This window comes from Stomoxys calcitrans, chromosome 2, assembly GCF_963082655.1.
Source record: "Stomoxys calcitrans chromosome 2, idStoCalc2.1, whole genome shotgun sequence".
NCBI classification, from domain to species: Eukaryota; Metazoa; Arthropoda; class Insecta; order Diptera; family Muscidae; genus Stomoxys; species Stomoxys calcitrans.
In genome coordinates, this window is record NC_081553.1 from 203,684,013 (window position 1) to 203,706,282 (window position 22,270).

The 22,270-nt window shown below is 37.7% G+C and overlaps 1 protein-coding gene across 4 annotated transcripts in view; it reads right to left on the minus strand.

Annotated features, from left to right (window-relative positions):
- The window catches only part of LOC106091405 (hemicentin-2), an 844,000-nt gene that overhangs the window by 357,301 nt on the left and 464,429 nt on the right, over positions 1-22,270 (minus strand). For all 4 annotated transcript variants that reach the window (XM_059361549.1, XM_059361550.1, XM_059361548.1 and 1 more), the window contains one exon: positions 15,402-15,418. The gene's annotated coding sequence lies outside the window, so the exon portion shown is untranslated. The remainder of the gene's footprint in view (positions 1-15,401; positions 15,419-22,270) is intronic.

The following is a 22,270-nucleotide window of genomic DNA, read 5'->3' on the forward strand; positions in this document are numbered from 1 at the left end:
TTTGGATATGTAATATCTGTATTGGAAAGTGTTTCAAAGAATATCATAGAAGTAACCAACCTTAAATATGCTGCAGGCAAGAAAGAGGTCAAATTTTAAGTTTGATATGGGCACAGATGATAAGAGGTCACGTTCTGTGTTTGAAAGTGACACAAAAAAAAGATTCTTTTAAACAAAAATAGGGGTTGGATTATTAAGTGATGTGGTGTAAATGAAAAATCTTGCAGACATTTGAACAGATTTACAAATACAAATTTCCCATGAAACACAAATTTCCTATAAACAAGTAAAAACGCATTAAGTTCGGCCGGGCCGAATCTTATATACCCTCTACCGTGGATATATTTGTTATCAAAATTCGTTACAGCACTACTATAACCATATTAATATTCAAATAAAGTCCGATCCTAATTATATTTGGTTCAGATGCCGAGAAGCTTTATACAGGTAACAGTTCGAAATTTCAGCGAAATCGGTTAATAAGTGCACGTTCATGTGATTAACCCTTAATTCGAATGATCGATCTATATGACAGCTATGTCCAAATATGTTCCAATCTGGACCATTTTTGGTTGGAATATCGACGGGCTTAATAAAACTCACTGCTCTACATTTCAGCGAGATCCGGTAATAAATTCGCCAGTTACAGCCTTAAGACCCTAAATCGGCAGATCGGTCTATATGGCAGCTGTATCCAAATATAATCCGATCTGGACCATTATTGGTTCGGATATCGATGGGCTTAATAAAACTCACTGAATTGAGTTTCTGCAAAATCGGGTAATAAATGCACCTGTTATAGGCTTAAGACAATAAATCGGCGCACATACGAAGACGTCAAATAAAGCAACATTTTGCAAAGATCGGACCAAAATTGTGGCTTCTACAGCCTTAAAAAGCCAAATCGGATGAAAGATATATATGACAGCTATATTTAAATCTGATCCGATTTTTATGAAATTTTGAATATACAAATGAGACTTCAACAAGTAAAAAGGCGTTAAGTTCGGCCGGGCCGAACTTTGGATACCCACCACCTCGGGTATATATGTAAACCACCTTTTATCAAAATTCGGTGAAAGTTTCATACTTTATGACCCATATCAGTTATATCAAAACATGTTCCGATTTGGACCAAATAGTAATAAGTACAGTAGCTATATCTAAAAATTAACCGATCTGAACCATATACGACACGGATGTTGAAAAGCGTAACATAAGTTACTATGTAAAATTTCAGTGAAATTGGATTATAAATGCGTTTTTTATGGGGCAAAGACTTTAAATTGAGAGATCGGTCTACATGGCAGCTATATTCAAATCTGGATCGATCTGGGCAAAATTGAAGAAGGACGTCGAAGAGCCTAACTAAACTCACTGTCTCAAATTTCAGCGACATCGGACAATAAATGCGTCTTTATGGCCCCAAAACCTAAAACCTAGATATCGGTCTATATGGCAGCTATATCTACATTTGGACCGATCTGTGCGATATTATGATGATGATTATGAGATGTATGTCAAGGGGCTTAACTTAACTCACTGTCCCAAATTTCGGCGACATAGGACAATAAATGAGCATTTTATGGGCCCAAAACCTTAAATCAAGAAATCGGTCTATATAGCAGCTATATCCAAATCTGAACCGATCTGGGCCAAATTGAAGAAAGATGTCGAGGGGCCTAACGCTACTCACTGTCCCAAATTTCAGCAAAATCGGGTAGTAAATGTGGCTTTTATGGGCCTAACACCATAAATCGGAGGATCGGTCTATATGGCAGCTATATCCAAATCTGAACCGATCTGAGCCAAATTGACAAAGGATGTCGAAGGGCCTAACACAACTCACTGTCCCGAATTTCAGTGGAATCGGATAAAAGTTGTGGCTTTTATGGCCCTTAGACCCTAAATCGGAGGGTCGGTCTATATGGCAGCTATATCCAAATCTGGACCGATCTGAGCCAAATTGACGAAGGATGTCGAAGGGCCTAACAAAACTCACTGTCCCAAATTTCAGCAAAATCGGGTAATAAATGTGGCTTTTATGGGCCTAACACCATAAATCGGCGGATCGGTCTATATGGGGGCTATATGAAGATATAGTCCGATATAGCCCATCTTCGAACTTAACCTGCTTATGGACAAAAAAAGAATCTGTGCAAAATTTCAGATCACTATCTCAATTTTTAAAGACTATAGCGTGATTTCAACAGACAGACGGACAGACGGACAGACGGACAGACGGACGGACATGCCTAGATCGTCTTAGATTTTTACGCTGATCAAGAATATATATACTTTATAGGGTCGGAAATGGATATTTCGATGTGTTGCAAACGGAATGACAAAATGAATATACCCCCATCCTTCGGTGGTGGGTATAAAAAAACGACTCCACACCAAATTTGGTAAAGATCGGACCAAAATTGTGGATTCTACAGCTTTAGTAGTTCAAATCGGATGAAAGATATATATGGGAGCTATATCTAAATCTGAACCGATTTCTATGAAATTTTCCAGATACATCACGATCAGTAACAAAACAGTTCGTGCCAAATTTTGTCCGGATCGGTTGAAAATTGTAGCTACTACGGCCATTTAAGTGCGAATCGGGTGATACATATATATGGGAGCTATATCTAAATCTGAACCGATTTTTATGAAATTTTTCACCCATATGTAGACCTCAAATAAAATACTCAACGCCGAATTTTGTGAAGATCGAACGAAAATTGTGGCTTCTACAGCCTTAAAAAGCCATATCGGATGAAAGATATATATGGGAGCTATATCTAAATCTGAACCGATTTTTTTCAAAATCAATAGCGTTTGTCCTTGGGCCAAAAAAGTGACATGTGCAAAATTTCGTGACAATCGGAATAAACAAATACGACCTGCAGTTTGATTACAAGAAAATATGGACTCACAGACGGACAGTCGGACAGACATGGACATGGCTAAATCGAATCAGAAAGTGATTCTGAGTCGATCGGTATACTTATTAACGGGTCTAGCTCTTCTTCTTCTTTTAAGCGTTACAAACAAATGCACAAATCTATAATACCCTGTACCACAGTGGTGGTGCAGGGTATAATGATGGTCAAACCAAAACACTTCATGCAATATTTTAGCCAAATTGGATAATAAATTCGCCCTTTAGCGGTTCAAGAAGTCAAGATCAGAAATCTGTTTATATAAGAGCTGTATAAGGTTGTGAAACTAAATTGGTTAATAATTTCGCCCTCTTACGGCCCAAGAAGTCAAGATCCAAGATGGATTTATATGGGAGCTATATAAGGTAAAAACCCGATTGAGTCCATACTAGGTGCAGTTGTTGATAGTCAAACCAAAACACTTGGTGCACAATTTCAGCCAAATTGGATAACAATAGCACCCTCTAGCTGCAGATATCTGTTTATATGTAGGCTATATCAGGTTATGAACCGATTTGGACCATACTTGGCACAGTTGTTGGAAGAAAAAAATAACCTGCTGAAAAATTTCAGCCAATTCGGTTGAAAATTTCGCCCTCCAGAAGCATAAGAAGTCACGATGTAGGATCTGTTTATATGGTAGCTTTGTCAAAACATGGACCGATATAGCCCATTTACAATATCAACCCATTCACACTAATAGGAAGTATTCGAGCAAAATTCGAAGCGCCTAGCTTTATTCCTTCGAAAGTGAGCGTACTTTCGACAGACGACGGAAAGGGCTAAATCTACTTTGAATGTCAAGACGATCAAGAATATACAATATACAATTTGTTGTGTCTCAGATTAGTTTTTTGATGTTTTACAGGCGAAATGATGTAACTATTGGGTTGCCCAAAAAGTAATTGCGGATTTTTTAAAAGAAAGTAAATGCATTTTTAATAAAACTTAGAATGAACTTTAATCAAATATACTTTTTTTTATGATTTTTTTCTAAAGCAAGCTAAAAGTAACAGCTGATAACTGACAGAAGAAAGAATGCAACTACAGAGTCACAAGCTGTGAAAAAATTGTCAACGCCTACTATATGAAAAATCCGCAATTACTTTTTGGGCAACCCAATAGTATACCCCCCATTCTAGGGTGATGGGTATACAAAATAGTGAATCAGTTGCCTTAAAAAAGCACATGCAGGTTTAAAGATTTGTTGGCACACTTTTAGTAGTGCACAAAATTGGCTCAACAATTTGATCTTATATTATTTAATTTAATTTTTTTTTTTAATTTTTTTTTTATTTTATTATATTTTATTTTATTTTATTTTATTTTATTTTTTTTATTATTTTATTTTATTTTATTTTATTTTATTTTATTTATTTTACTTTTTTTATTTTTAATTTATTTTTTTTTTATTTTATTTTATTATTATTTTATTTTATTTATTTTCTTTTATTTTATTTTGTTTTATTTTATTTAATTTTTTTTATTATATTTTATTTTAATTTATTTTATTTTATTTTATTTTATTTTACTTTTTTATTTTTAATTTATTTTTTTATTTTAATTTATTTTATTTTATTTTATTTTATTTTATTTTATTTTATTTTATTTTATTTTATTTTATTTTATTTTATTTTATTTTATTTTATTTTATTTTATTTTATTTCATATTATTTTATTTTATTTTTTTATTTTATTTTATTTTTTTTTATTTTATTTTATTTTATTATTATTTTATTTTATTATTATTTTATTTTATTATAATTTTATTTTATTTTAATTTGTTTTATAGTATTTTATTTTATTTTATTTTGTTTTATTTTATTTTGTTTTATATTATTTTGTTTTATATTATTTTATTTTATTTTATTATTATTTTACTTTATTTATTTTATTTTATTTTGTTTTATTTTATTTTATTTAATTTTATTTTATTTTATTTTATTTTATTTTATTTTATTTTATTTTATTTTATTTTATTTTATTTTATTTTATTTTATTTTATTTTATTTTATTTTATTTTAATTTATTTTATTTCATTTTATTTTACTTTACATTATTTCATTTTTATTTCAAAGTTTTTAGATTGACACATTATATATACCCTTATCATTGTACCGGTTCATATCAAAATATCTTTGTCATCTACACCTGCACGGCGTTTAATTCCTCTTTTCCCTTTCTTAACTTTCAATGAAATTTATGAACATAGACTAATGTAATTTTAACTCTGCTGACTGAAAACTTAAACTCCTTGTTCCAGCATATGTGACTTTCTTAGCTTAGTTAAGCGTTGTATACAAAATTCATTTGGGTAATACAATTAGTAGTGCGCTGTTTCAAGTTTTCAGATATACTCGTTCACGAACAAATTTGAACAGTGAAATAAATTTTAACATTGGCTTTCTTGTTTGGCTATGGTAACACATACCACATCATACCCCCCAGGCAGACTTTTCCAAGTTGGTGATGCAAATATTTAGGAAGTCGGGCCAGAGGAAATATTCGGAGAGTTTTCACATGTTGTGTTAGTTTGTATATACGAAAAAAAAAAAAAAAATTGGAAAAACTTTTGGTAACATACTTTATGTTTTCTTTGTTACTTGGTACTCATTCTTTTTCTCAGCCATGGGTCTTCTACCCAGTCTCCACTTAGGCGATCCTTTTGCCAAGCAATTACCATTGGCATGCGTAAACTATGTGTTCGTTTTATGGCACACAAAACGTGCGTGTATGGGCGTTTTCCGGTAATGGGTACGTGTGAGTTCGCATGTGTGTGTGTGCGATACAGAGACTGTGTTACTGAATTCTTTTATTTTTGGCATGTGTTAAAAAGTTTTTTTTTTAAGCTTTCAGACATGAACTTCCGATGAATTATGTTTTTCCATAATAATTTCAAAATGTTTAAATACACGTTGCTATTTGCCAGAATCCTTTCGAAAACGTGACACATATTTGCCTTGGCTAAGGAGCTGAGGCTAAATGTCAAAGCTGCTTAAGAAGATAACCAGTTACACGGTGTTAGACCCAAAGAGCGTGTCACGGATAAGACATACTACAAGGTAACAATTGTTGTTGAAAAAATTAAAAAGAAACAAATTTATTGCATAAAACACCAGGGGATATCTGTCGTAATTATGGAAATGCCTATAAAAATTATGCAGTGTTGTACTTATTTTTGCTGCCAACAGGCCCATTACATTTTACCTGTAAGACAGGCATACAGACGGACAGACACACAGACAGACGGAAAAAAAGACGGACGGACATGTCTAAAACTAATCGGAAAATGATTCTGCTACAAGTAAATGCACTAAGTCCTAATACCATGTACCACAGTAGTGGTGCAGGGTATAAAGAGTGTTGTACTTATTTCTGCTGCCAGCAGGCCAATTATATCTTACCTGTAAGACATACAGACGGACAGGCAGATACACAGACGGAAAGACATACTGACGGAGAGAAAGACGGATGGACATGGCCAAATCTAATCAGAAAGTGCTTCTGCTACAAGCAAATGCACTAAGTCCTAATACCATGTGTAGGTATAAAAACTCACCGCTTGCAGTTCTCTGATTCAAAGGTCCTTTTCCCGTGCAGGTCATGGCTTATATGGATAGTGATAGCGGCTAGTGTAGTTATTATGCCGGGCATCTTTCGGAACCCATGTTGATGATCGGCGAGTAGTATAAATGAACTCAAGTGGAATAAAAATAGCGCCTCAAGTGCCTTGGCGACCAGGTATAAGAGAGAGATCGGTCTATGTGACTCTACTTGGTCCACATGTTTGCCTGCCTTATGAACAGGAAACTCGTGACATATTTTCCATATCTCAGATATTGCTAGGGTGGAGATGCATAGGTTTAGGGCATCTGTCAGGCTCATGTCCTTTTGACATTTTGACCCTACTCATAACCTCGAAAACATCTTCGACTCCGAATAGCTATGGAATTTTTCTCATCGGGTGCTTGACAATTAAAATAAAAAAAATTGGCTGAGCCTGGCCGTGGTTTGAACCCACGACGTTACGGAAACGATGAACGGTTTCCGTCGTCTTTACGTTCAAAGCCACCAACACAACTTTCAAATGATGCACCAAACCTGGAAATGATTGTAGGTATGCGGAAAAAACTCCATTTTCATGCATTGGAAAATGAGACAGCCAGTAGGAAAAAGTGTCGACTTTGGTTAGTGTTGTATGAATTTCATAGAGGTATTTGCGTAATGTCTTCGACATATATACAAAACAAAATAAATAAAAGCGTGCTAAGTTCGGCCGGGCCGAATCTTTTATACCCTCCACCATGGATCGCATTTATCAAGTTCTTTAAATGACTTTTTCGAACAGAAAAACAACGTCATAGAAAAATACCACCTTCAAAATTTCATTCAAATCGAGTAATAATTGAGTCCTCCAGAGGTTCAAAAAGTCAAACTGGGAGATCCGTTAAAATGGCAGCAATATCAGGTTATATACCGATTTAGACTATACTTAGAACAGTTGTTGGAAGCCATACCAAAACGAAAAATGCAAAATTTCATCCATAATGGATAAGAAATTCGCCTTCTAGAAGCCCAAGAAGTCTAATCGGAAGATCGATTTATATGACTATTTGGTGGAAGTCAAAATAAAACACTTCATTCAAAAATTCGGCCAAATCGGATAAAAATTGCGCCCTCTAGAGGCTCAAGAAGTCTATTCGGGAGATCGGTTTATATGGCGGCTATATCAGGTTATTGACTGACTCAGACCATACTTAACACAGTTGGTGGAAGTCAAAATAAAACACCTTATGCTAAATTTCAGCCAAATAGGATAAGAAATGCGCCCTCTAGCGGCTCAAGAAGTCCATTCGGGAGATACGGCGGCTATATGAGGTTATGGACTGATATAAACTATACTTGGCACAAATATTGGAAGTCATACCATAACATTTGGAGGCCACCATAACGCAGAGTTTAGCATGTCCGCCTATGACGCTGAACGCCTCGGTTCGAATCCTGGCGAGACCATTCGAAAAAATTTTTCAGCGGTGGTTTTCTCCTCCTAATGCTGGCAACATTTGTGAGGTACTATGCCATGTAAAACTTCTCTTCAAAGAGGTGTCGCACGGCGGCACGCCGTTCGGACTCGGCTATAAAAAGGAGGCCCCTTATCATTGAGCTGAAGCTTGAATCGGACAGCACTCATTGATATGTGAGATGTTTGCCCCTGTTCCTTAGTAGAATGTTCATGGGCAAAATTTGCATTTACCAGAACAGTTAAATTTCTATATCGGATAAACATATGTAAATGTCATGCTAAATTTTGAAAAGATCGGACAAAAGTTATGGCTTCTATAGCCTTAAAAAAATCATAACGGACGAAAAATATATATGGGGGCTACATCTAAATCCGAACCGATTTTCTTTAAAATCAATGGCGTTTGTCCTTGGGCCAGAGAATTGACAAGTGCACCAATTCATTACAATAGTAAAATTAAAGTGACCTGCACCCTGATCACAAGAATACATGGACAGGCAGACAGACAAACTGGCATAGCTTAATCAAATCACGTACTGATCCTAAGCCGATCGCCATACTTATCAGTGGGTCTAGCTTTTCTCCTTCTCTCTTCCTTCTCCTTCTAATGCCCAAAATTAGAATACCCTGTACCACAATGGTGGTGTAGGGTATTATTAATTTAATCAATCAATTCGGCTTGTACAGCATTTAAGTTGATATGGCTACCATATCAACCGATCAACCGAATTATCAAATCTAAAATCTTCAATCAGTAAAACGGCTGAAACTTTGGATCTGGCGTTAAGATGTTTACATGCGGCACTTTGTCTTTATTTAAGTTTCTATACCAACCACCATAGGACTATACTAATCTAGTCACTCAGTTTGTAACACCTCGAAATATTGGTCTAGGACCCCATAAAGTATATATATTCTTGATCGTCTCGAAATTCTGATTCTAACAATCCATGTCCGTCCGTCGAAATCACGATAGCAATCGAACGCGTAAGGCTAGCCGCTTGAAATTTTTCGCAGATACTTTATATTGATGTATGTCGTTGGGGATTGCAAATGAGTCATATCAGTTCAAATTTGGATATGGCTCCCATATAAACCGATCTCCCGATTTGACTTCTTGAGCCCCCGGAAGCCACAATTTTCCTCCGATTTGGCTAAAATTTGCGCATATAGTATTTTATTATAACTTCCAACAACGGAGCCAAGTACGGCCCAAATCGGTCTATAACCTGATACAGAACCCATATAAACCGATCTCCCGATTTGACTTTCTGAGCCCCATAAACCCATATAAACCGATCTCCTGATTTGACTTCCTGAGCCCCTGGAAGCCGCAATTTTCACCCGATTTGGCTGAAATTTTGCACATAGTATTTTATTATGACTCCCAACAACAGAGCCAAGTACGGTCCAAATCGATCCATAACCTGATATAGATCCCATATAAACCGATCTCCCGATTTGACTTTCTGAGGTCCTGGAAGCCGCTTTTTTTTGTCCGATTTGGCCAACATTTTGAACATGGTGTTCTGCTATGACTCCCAATAATAGTGCCTGGTAAGTTTTAAATCAGTCAAGAACATAATATAGCTCACATATAAACCGATTGCTATCACTTCCAGCAACTGTGCAAAGTATGGTTTAAATCGGTTCATAACGTGAAAAAGCTACCATATAAACCGATCTTGGGTCTTGACTTCTTGAGCCTCTAGAGGGCGCAATTTTCGTCCGATTTATCTGAAATTGTGCACGTAGTGTTTTGGTATCACTTCCAACAACTGTGCTATCTATGATTTAAATCGGTTCATAATCTGGTATAGCTGTCATATAAACCGATCTTGGATCTTGACTTCTTGAGCCAATAGAGCGCGTAATTCTCATCCAAATTTAGCATGAGGTGCTATGACTTCCAGTAACTGCGCTAAGTATGGCGCAAATCAGTCCATAATCTGATATAGCTGCCATATAAACCGATCTGGGATCTCGACTCCTTGAGCCACTAGAGGGCGTAATTCTCATCCGATTTGGCTGAAACTTCGTACAACGGCTTTTCCCATGACCTTCAATGTACGTGTTCAACATGGTCTTAATCGATCTATAGCCTGGTACAGCTCCCATATGATACAGTCCCCGATTGAGCCCCTACAAGGAGAAATTCTTATCCGAATGGACTGAAATATTAGCCAATGACTTCTACTATGTTCTTCACCATTCAATGTACTTATGGTCCGAATCGAACTATAACTTGATAAATCTTCAATAGCATAACAATTCTTATCCTTTGTTCCTTGTTTGCCTTAAAGGAGATACCGCTCAAAGAACTCGACAAATGCGATCCACGGTGGAGGGTATATAAGTTTCGGCCCGGCCGAACTTAGGACGCTTTTACTTGTTTAAATAAACATTTTTAGATTCAATTTTTAAGTAACGGCATTTTTTAAGTTTTTAGTGGAATTTCTTTCAAAATTTTTAGCATAGTTAGTATGTGCTTAAAGATGTTTACATTTACAGCATTACTGCCCTTGGCTATTCCATTTAATCCCCACACTTTTCGTTAGAGCCAAAATTCTATTATTTTCCCAATATTTGATTTCTATAGCAATCAAGTGCGCCATATTTTTGCCACATAAACTCAGGCACAAACAACTTATTTAGAAATGTAGGCATTTTATTTTTTTTTTTGTTTTTTTCTTCATATTTCACTTACTTTCGGTATTTTCTTCCAATTTGGCATTAATGTCAGCTCAATATTTTGTACAACTTATAAGCACAAATGTGCCAACAATTTTCCCCATACGAGAAAAAATATATATATGAAATATATTTTCATTTTTTTTCTGTCTCTCTTTCTGCTCTTAACATAATTTTGTTATTATTTTGTTATCTCTAGAGCTACGAAAAGAAAACAAGAGCAAATACATTGTCTATTAATTCACGAAAAACACAATTTTCCATGGAGACCATGTGAACGCCACGAAGGCGAGAAAAAGAAACAACAACAGCAACAAGGATTTTCCAAAAGTTTATGATGTTCAATGTCAAAGGTACTTTCACAAAATATAATAAACAAAATTTCGTTAAGGACTTGTGTCAGAGTTATGGGGGGGGGGGGGGGGGGGGCGGGGCGGGGTGTATAGAATGTGGTAGGTTTTGATTAATGCGTTTTGGATTAAAGAGAAAACTACATGGATAAGAAATTTAAGAAATAAATAGGCATTCTTATATTGTGGGACAAAATTTTAGGGAAAACGAATAAGAGCAGATGTAAATTTGACCAGGCCAAACTGTTGTGTATAAAACCCAATGGGCAGACAGACAGGGGGCCTATACAAAGTTAAAACCCCCAAGTGGTTTTGAAATCATCGGCTGGTATCATTCCAGGTGTGATAAACAAACGCCCTAAATTTGACTTTTAGCAAATTTTAAGATACTCCAGTTTTTTATACCCACCACCGTAGGATCGCGGGTATATTCATTCAGTCACTCCGTTAGCAACACATCGAAATATCAATTTCCGACCCTACAAAGTATATATATTTCGGATCGTCGTAAAATTCTAAGACGATTTAATGATGTCCGTGTGTCTGTCCGTCTATGCGTCTATCCGTCTGTCCGTCCGTCCGTTGTAATCACCCTAGAGCCTTCAAAAATTGAGATCTTGTGCTGAAATTTTGATTTTTGATGCACGCTGGTAAAGTTCTTGAACGGGCTAAATCGGAACAATTTTTGGATATAGCTGCTATATAGGCCGATTTTCCGATAAAGGATCTAATGAGAATAAAAGCTTTATTTTTCATCCGATTTCGCAGAAATTTCAAACAAGACTCAAATATGGTTCATATCGGAGAATATTAACCGATAACCGATTTCTCTAAAATTTGGAACATTGAGCAGTTTTACGCCTCGCAATATAGGACCCAAATATGGTTCAAATCGGACTATATTTAGATATAGCTGCCATATAGTCAGAATGAAGTCCGGAAATTCTACCAAAGAATTAAACACCAAACCGATGGCTTTGGTGCAGGTACATCCTCCTGTAGAGACAAAGAAGGAAATTTGGTAACTGATACAGACAACAAGCTGAGGATATGGAAAAAACATTTTACCCAACTGCTAGTGTCCGATGTTGGCGGCGAAGAGGATACCGCAGAACCAATCCCTGATGATGGTATAGAATGTTTACCTTCTAGTCAGAATGAGGTCCAAGTAGCAGTAACCCGACTAAAGAACAACAAGGCAGCAGGAACCGACGGGTTACCCGATGAACTATTTAAGACCGGAGGCGACACGCTGATAAGGCGTATGCATCAGCTTATCTGCGCAATCTGGCTAGAAGAAAGCATACCCGATGATTGAAACCTCAGCATACTATGTCCTGTACACAAGAAAGGAGACAAAACGGAATGTGCCAACTACAGAGGAATAAGTCTCCTCCCCATCGCATACAAGATACTCTCGAGCGTACTGTGTGAAAGATTAAAACCTAAAGTCAATGAGATAATTGGGCCCTATCAATGCGGCTTTAGACCTGGTAGATCCACTCTGGACGAGATATTCACACTGCACCAAATCCTGGAAAAGACCCGAGAAGTACAAATCAACACCTACCATCTCTTTATTGACTACAAAGCCGCCTTCGATACACCTTTATATTCAAAGGTATTTCAAGCCATGTCTGAGTTTGGTATCCCTGTAAAATTAATAAGACTCTGTAAGAATAGGAAAGAATCTCTCCGAACCATTTAATACCAAACGAGGTTTCAGACAAGGATACAGCCTATCGTGTGATCTCTTTAGTATCCTGCTGGAGAAGATTATACGAGATGCAGATGTGAATAGATATGGCACTCAAATCACAAGAAAGCACATGCTACTCGCCTATGCCGACGATATCGATATCATAGGTCGGTCACCGGTAGTAGTAACTGCAGCCTTTGAAAGAATCGAAAGAGAGTCAGTGAAAATGGGTCTGGCAGTAAATGGAGATAAGGCGAAATGGATGGTTTCAACTCCCAAAAAGCCTTGCACAACCGAGCAGATGAAGAAAATGGAGAATGTTGGGAACCACAACTTTGAGATAGGCAATAACTTTATCTACTTCGGCGCTGCCGTAACCGAAACGAATGACACCAGTTTTGAGATAAAGCGAAGAATAATACTAGCAAACAGATGCTACTTTGGACTAAGTAAGCAGTTTAGAAACAAGGCCACCTCTCGACAGACGTAGACTACACTTTACAAGACACTGATACTACCCGTGCTGTTATATGGTTCTGAAGCATGGGTACTTGTGAAAGCAGATGAGGCAGTGCTTGGAGTATTTGAGAGAAAGATTCTTCGTAAAATTTATGAGCCAGTTTGCGTTAACGGACAATATAGGCGACGTATGAACCACAAACTGTATGAGCTGTATGACGAAGATAGCATAGTTACAACGGCTGCATTGGCCAGGTCATGTTGCCAGAATGGATGAAGAAGCTCCTGCAAAGAAGTCTTTTGAAGGCAAACACGGTGGTACACGCAAACCGGGAAGACCAAAAGCCCGATGGAAAGATCAAGTTGTGGGAGACACCAGAGATTTTAGAATGAGCGCAGAAGATCGAGACGCTTTGAACGCCATTCTACGTTCGGCTAGTGGAACAAATATTCTGTCATAGCCAATTAAAGTAAAATAAAGCTGCCATATAGACCGATCTCCCGATTAAGGGTCTAAAGCCCATAAAAGCTTAATATTTTAACAGATTTCGCTGAAATTTAAAAAAGAGGGTTATTCTAAGCCTTCTGATATCTGACCTAAATATGGAGCAACTCGGATTATATTTAGGTATAGCTGTCATATAGCCCGATCTGCCGATAAAGGGTCTAAAGCCCATAAAATCTTTATTTATAACCCGATTTCGCTGAAATTTACAACAGAGGGTTATCCTAAGCGTCCTGATATCTGACCTAAATGTGGATCAACTCGGACTAAATTTGGGTATAGCTGCCATATAGACCGATCTCCAGATAAAGGGTCTAAAGCCCATAAAAGCTTTATTTTAAAACCGATTTCTCTGAAATTTCAAATAGTGAGTAGTTTTAGGCCTTCCGACATCTTGCCTAAATATGGTTCATATCGGACTATATTTATATTTAGCTGCCATATAACCCGATCTCCAGATAAAGGGTCTAAAGCCCATAAAAGCTTTATTTTTTAACCGATTTAGCTGAAATTTTGAACATTGAGTATATTAACGCTTCCTAATATAGGACCTAAATATGGTGCAGGTCGGACTATATGTAGATATAGCTGCCGTATAGAACGATCTCCCGATTAAGGGTCTAAAGCCCATAAAAGCTTAATTTTTTAACCGATTTCGCTGAAATTTTGAACATTGAGTAGTTTTACGCCTCCTAATATAGGACGGAAATGTGGTTCAGATCGGACTATATTTAGATATAGCTGCCATATAGACCGATCTCCCGATTAAGGGTCTAAAGCCCATAAAAGCTTTCTTTGTTTCCCGATTTCGCTGAAATTTAAAATAGAGGGTTATCTGAAGCCTTCTGATAGCTGACCTAAATATGGATCAACTCGGACTAAATTTGGGTATAGCTGCCATATAGACCGATTTCCAGATAAAGGGTCTAAAGCCCATAAAAGCTTTATTTTTAAACCGATTTCGCAGAAATTTGAAACAGAAGGCTATTTTAAGCCTCCTGAAATCTGACTCAAATTTGGATCAAATCGGAGTATATTTAGGTATAGCTGCCATATGAACCGATCTCCCGAATAAGGGTCTAAAGCCAATAAAAGCTTCATTTTTTAACCAATTTCCCTGAAATTTTTAACGTTAAGTACTTATACGCCTCCTAACATAGGATCCAAATATGGTGCAGATCGCACTATATTTAGGTATAGCTCCCATATAGACCGATCTCCAGATAAAGGGTTTACGGCCCCTAAAAGCTTTATTTATAACCCCATTTTGCTGAAATTTAAAACAGAGGGTTATCTTAAGCCTCCTGATATCTGATCTAAATACGGATCAAATCGTACTATATTTAGTACGATTGCTGCCATATAGACCGATCTCCAGATAAGGGGTCTAAAGCCCATAAAAGCTTTATTTTTAACCGATTTTTACACGATTTTGTTAAAATTTGATGTAAAAAATTCAACAATGACTTAAATCAGTTATCCAATTTTCATCGGATTGTGACGAAAGGGGTTTTTCATATATACCCGAGGTGGTGAGTATCCAAAGTTCGGGCCGCCTGAACTTAATGCCTTTTTACTTGTTTTCCATTCGCATCTCACTTTTATATAAAGTAAATAACCAAAAAAATTTTAAAAATCCTATTGACTCAAAAAATCATTTACTGCTCATTACCGCTCACAAAGTTTTTCAATGAAAATCTATTACCATTAAAAGTAAGTAAAACTTAATTTATTTACATACCTATTAACGTTCGCAATCTGAAAATATAGAAGCAGAAAAAATCGACATTTAATAAAGTAATCCAATGACATACCTGTTTGTAGAAACATTTAAAGTACTACATAATGGGGGGGGGGGGGGGGGAAGGACTTCAATGAAAATGATACAGTATTTCAGTCGTAAAAAAAAAACTTTTTAATTAAAATGAAAAAATGTGTCAGTCAGGACAAACTTTTTTAATGACTGATGTCAAACAACTCGAATAAGCTTTTATGCGTCAACGTGTTAATATGTCCCTAGGTTTGTGTCTTCATTGCAGAAAACCTTGAAACACTCTGAAAGACTGTGAAGCGTTTTTTTTTTCACACGTTTATGAGTTTTGCATCTTACGAGGCATACATTACACGATAATAAATATTAAAAATGTAGCAAAAGGTGTCAATGTTGTAATTGCACTCACCTGTAAACAAGGACAGGATGAGCATATGAATTGCGTAGCAAAATTAGATAGGTTGTTTGGCAAAATGAGAAAATATATCTGCTAGATGCAGTAGGAGGTTGACCCCTTTTAAGATGAAAGCAATTAAGTGTGAGTGCCCCCATAAGAAATTTGTATACATGTTGGAGGTGCACGTTAAGTAGTACAAGGTAATGTTATTGGAAGAATGAGGTCAGTTAACCCTCTGCAATTCCTTGAAATTTTAAAAAAAAATCATACCCATCACCATAGAATATGGGGTATATTCATTTAGTCATTCCGTTTGCAACACATCGAAGTATCCATTTCCGACCCCACATAGTATATAAATTTTGGATCGTCGAAAAGTTCTAAGGCGATTTAACTATGTCCATGTGTCTGTCCATGTGTGCGTCAGTTGTAATCACTCTACATTCTTAAAAAAATTGAGATATTGAGCTGAAATTTGGCACAGATACGACTTTTTCCTGCCCCCTGGTTAAATCCTTGAACGGGCCAAAGCGCACCATATTTGGATATAGCTGCTATATAGACCGATCTGCCGACTTAATGTCTAAAAAGCATAAAAGCTGGATTTATTCCCCGATTTCGCTGAAACTTGAAACCGTGCGTTGGTTTAAGCTTCCCGACATCCGAACTAAATATGGTTCAGATCGGACTATAGTTAGATATAGCTGCCATATAGACCGATCTGCCGATTTTGGGTCTGAAGCCCATAAAAGCTGCATTTATTATCCGATTTAACTAAACCTTTAATCAGAAAGTTATTTCTAGGCTCCTGACCTCCAACCTAAATATGGTTCAGATCGGACTATACTTAGCTATAGCTGTTATATAGACCGATCTGCCGATAAAGGGTCTGAAGCCGACAAAAGATTAACTTATTACCCGATATCGCTGATACTTGAAATGGTGCGTTGCTTTAAGCCTCCCGATATCTGACCCAAATGCGGCTCAAATCGGACTATATTTAGATATAGCTGCCGTATAGACCCATCTGCCGATTTAGGGTCTAAAGGTCATTAAAGCTGCATTTGTAAGCCGATTTCGTTGAGAATGGAAGCAGTGAGTTGTTTGAAGCCTCCCGACATCCCAACCAAATATGGTTCAGTTCGGACCATTTTTGGATATAGCTGCCATACAGACCGATGTGCCGATAAAGGGTCTGAAGCCCCTAAAGCCCATAAAAGCTCCATTTATTAACCGATTTCGTACGAATTTGATCGGTACCAAATATGGTTCAAATCGGACCATATTTGGATAAAGCTGTCATATAGACCGATCTGCCGATTTGGGGTCTGAAGCCCCTAAAAGCTTTATTTATTACCCGATATCGCTAAAATTTTATACGGTGAGTTGTTTTAAGCCTCTCGACTTCTGACCTAAATATGTTTAAGATATAGTTGCCATATAGACCCTTTATTCCAGTTAAGACTATAACGGCTAAATCAGACGGCAGAGATGCTGTCAGATCGAAAGAAGTTGCATTCAGGAACTGGCGCTTGGATAAAAATGCCAATACTGAACTGCTGCGCAAACAGGCAAGATCTTCGTGTGCCAATGTGCGTAGGCGCGCAAAATTGCTTTACGAACAGCGTCTTTGTACTAAGGTTCTTGCTTCTACACAAGGAAGTAAGAGCTTTCGGTCGTTCGTGAAAAGAGTAAAGGGTAGTTCTTTATCTATTCCAACTCTTGTTAAGGACGATCAAACGTTCACTGACCCGGTTTATAAGGCTAACCTGTTGGCTCATATATTTGCAGGGAATTCTTCTGCCGGATAGCAATCAACCACTCCCCTCAATCGAAAATGTATCTGGCATCATGCCCCAAATATTTTTTCGAACTCGTGGAGTTAAAAGGGTTCTTGAAAATCTAGACGTAAATAAATCCCCGGGCACGGATGGCATATCAACACTTGTCTTATGCAAGTGTTCTTCGACGTTCGCTCGTCCATTACGCAACTTTTTCAATCTTGCCTACCCGGCGCGTTGGAAGGTTGCGAATGTTCAGCCAATACCCAAGGAGGGTGAGGCAAACAGCCCTGTGAATTATCAGCCAATTGCGATATGCTCCGCTCTCTCCAAGGTCATGGAGAGCATGCCTAATCACCATCTTTTGAGGTATTTAGAGTCCTATGGCCTTCTTAGCGACCAACAGTATGGCTTTCGCAGAAATCGCTCTGTGGATGACCTCATGACACTTCTGTCGGAACGTTGGAGTCGCTCAATCCACCAGTTTGGTAAGAGTAAGGTTGTGGCTCGGGATATCTCCAAAGCATTTTATAGGGTCTGGCACGGTGCACTACTATCAAAACTTGTCGCATTTGGTGTCGTTAATGGCTTCGTTCGATTTATTTCGAGCTTTCTCAGAGATCACACTATTCGAGTCGTTATAGATGGGTTCTCATCCAATGAGCGCAAATTGACCGCAGGTGTACCCCAGGGCTCTGTTCTTTCTCCTTCTCTTTTTCTAATTTTCATCAACGATCTGTTGGGTCAGACATCGAATCCGACCTACTTATTTACGGATGACAGTAATCTCTGTCATTCGTACTCATTCGACCACAGGCCAAGTCTTCGAGAGATTGAGGACAAGAGGCGGGTTATGGACGAACCACTCTGCCAGGATTTGCTGACCATTTCCGAGTGTGATCTAATGAATCGAGTAGATTTTAATGCACGGAAGACTCAGAGCTGATTGTTGTCACACAAACGATTCGCTGACCCATTACGATCATCTTTGTCCATCAACAGTGTAGATGTTGAGCAATCCGAAGCTCTTGATGTTCTGGGCATGAAAATACAAAGTGATGTCCGTTGGGCTAAACATGTATTCGAAGTATCGAAAGAAGCATTCAAGTGTTTGGGCTTCCGTAAACGGTGTAAGAATTACTTCACTCCGTATGATCTTCCTAACATCTACAACACTTTCATAAGGGCGAAAATGGAGTTCAACTCACAGGTATGCGCTGGAGCTTCAAAATCATCCCTGGAGCTACTGGACCGTGTACAGAGGCGAGCGATGGCGTTGATTGGGGACAGTGGGATATCCAACTCTATTGCCTCCCTTCATCATCGTCGCAATGTGGGTTGTTTCGCGCTGTTCTATCGGTATTTTCATGGTGTGTATTCGTCTGATATTCGTCTTCTTATTCCTGATGGATGTATGTCAGGGATACTAGACATTCTAGGAACTCACACCCGTTTGTAGTTGATTAGCCAGCAGACCGCACAATGCATTATAGAGAGAATTCTTATTTCGCCCGAACCGTTTGTATGTGGAATCGACTTCCGGCTAATGTTTTTCCCACCCACTTTGACATTCTAAGATTTAAGACAAATGTCAATAAGCACTACATCCTTTTAACCCCCTCCAATTCCTAATATCCTCTCGCCAACGCAATGCACTGCATTCATAGGGGACATCCCCTGCGTGTTGGCTGACAGAAAAAAAAATATAGACCCATCTATCGATTTAGGATCTTAAGTCCATAAAGGCCGCAATTATTATCCAAATGCTCAGAAATTTGGGAAAGTGAGTTATATAAGGCCCCTCGATATTTTTTAATTAGACCGATCTCTCGGTTTACGGTTTTAGGCCCAAAAAAAGTGCATTTATTGTTTGATTTCTCTGAAATTTGGTATAGCGGGTAGTTTTACATTCAATACGGCCTGGATCGGTCCAGATTTCGATATGGCTGCTATATATTATACCGTTTTGCCGATTTAACAGGCATTTTTCGATCTACCTCAATGTAAATACTTTACACAGCAGCAATGAGAATTTCATAACACTTTCACACCAGCTCTCAGCCAAACCTTAACTATATAATTTCCACATGTTTTGCACTGCGTTCGTTACCATTTCACAACGAGGGCATATGGCAACACTTTGGCAATAGGAGCGACAAACTAAATTTTGCAGCATTATGATTCATTTATGCATATGCATATGAAAAATTAAAAGTTTCAACGTAAAATGAAAAACTAAGAAACAAGTAAGGGCATGGTAAGTTCGGCTAGGCCGAATCTTTGATACCCACCACCATGGATATTTTGGGTTGCCCAAAAAGTAATTGCGGATTTTTTAAAAGAAAGTAAATGCATTTTTAATAAAACTTAGAATGAACTTTAATCAAATATACTTTTTTTACAAATTTTTTCTAAAGCAAGCTAAAAGCAACAGCTGATAACTGACAGAAGAAAGAATGCAATTACAGAGTCACAAGCTGTGAAAAAAATTGTCAACGTCGACTATATGAAAAATCCGCAATTACTTTTTGGGCAACCATATTTATTATCAAAATTTCAACGAAATTGGGTAATAAGTGCGTCGTTCATGTGATTAAGCTCTAATTCGGATGACCGATCTTTATGACAGCTATATAGAAATATGGTCCGAACTAGACCATATTTGGGTTGGATGTCGTGAGTCTTAAAAAAGCTCACTTTTTCCAATTTCAGCAAAATCAGAGAATAAATGCGCTTTTTATGGTTTTTAGGCCCTAAAGCTGAAGATTGGTCTCTATGGCAGCTATATCTAAATATAGCCCGGTCTGGACCATTTTCGGGACAGATGTTGGCAGTCTTAATACAACTCACTGTTGTAAGCCTAAGACCCACAATCGGCAGATCGGTCTATATGACAGCTATTTCCAAATATATTCGGAAATATATATATTTCGACGAGCCTGAATAAACGCACTGTTCTGAGTTTCCTCAAATTTGGGTAATAAATACACCTGTTAAAGGCTTAAGAACCTAAATCAGCATATCGGTCTAATGGCAGCGATATGTAAATGTGGTCCGATATACACCATAATTGGGTCGGCTATCGAGGGCTCTGGTGAAACTCTCCATTTTAAATTTCAGCAAAATCGGACAATAAATGCTCCTTTTAAGGTCTTCAGACCCTAAAGTTGAAGATCGGTCTCAACCTGATCTGGACCTGATTCGGGACAGATGTTGGGAGTTTTGATACAACTCACCATTCCAAATTTCAGCGCAGTCGGGTGATAAATGCGCCTGTTATAGGCCTAAGACCTAAAATCGGCAGATCGGTCTATATGGCAGCTATATCAGAATATAGTCCGATGTGCCGATTCAAGACCTTAACCTGCGTATAGATGAAATACGAGTCTGTGTATAATTTCAACTCAATATCTCAATTTTTAATCTGGAGGCCACCGTATCGCTGAGGTTAGCATGTCCGCCTATGATGTTGAACGCCTGGGTTCGAATCCTGGCGAGACCTTGAGAAAAAATCTTCAGCGGTGGTTTTCCCCTCCATTTGTGAGGTACTATGCCATGTAAAACTTCTCTCCAAAGAGGTGTCGCACTGCAGCTCGCCGTTCGGACTCGGCTATAGAAAGGAGGCCTCTTATCATTGAGCTGAAGCTTGAATCGGACTGCACTCATTGATATGTGAGAAGTTTGCCCCCGTTCCTTAGTGGAATGTTCATGGGCAAAATTGTCGAAAATGGATATTTCGATGTGTTACAAATGGAATGACTAAGTTAATATACCTCCTAGCCTGGTGGGTATAAAAAAACTAATTAGGGCATCCTAAGTTTGGAAGGGCCGAATCTTTGGTACCCACCTTCATGGATTCTGCTAAAATTTTACCCCGGTTTACTCAGTTTGAATTTAAATTATTTTGAAACCCCCAAATGGATGGGGGTATACTAGTCTAGTTATTCGCTTTGTAGCACCTCGGAAGACTCGAGTATGATGTCCGTAAAGCTATCCGCCTGAAATTTTGCACAAATACTTAGAATTTAAGAAGGTCATTGGAGATTTAAAATGGGCCATATCGGTTCAGATTTAGATATTGCACCCATATAAACCGAACTCCTGATTTGACTCCTTGAGCCCCAGAAAGCCGCAATTTTTGTCCGATTTGGGTGAAATTTTGCATGTGGTGTTCTGTTGTGTTGTTGTTATAACTTCCTACAATTGTGCCAAGTACGATCCAAATCGGTCTATACCATGATATAGCTCCCATTTAAACCGATCTCCCGATTTGACTTCTCGAGTCCTTGCAGGCCGCAATTTTTATTCGATTTGGCTGAAATTTTGTATGCGTGGTTCTGTTACGACTTCCAACAACTGTGATGAACATGGTCCAAATCAGCCTAAAACCTGATATTGAAACAATGTAAATCCGTTTCTCGATTATAGTTGTTAGGATATTAGAAACTTTAATGTTGGCTGGTTTGACAGGAGGCTCTTCAACTAAATTGATGTCTGTATAAATTATTAGCAGAATCCATTATGGTGGGTTCCTAAGATTCGACACGGCCTTACATAGCACACTTTTACTTGTTTGGTCTCAAGAATTTATATCGATTTATCTGTTTTTAAAGAGCTCATATCTTTTTATGAACCTATCGGGGTAAGACTCGTTGCTGGTA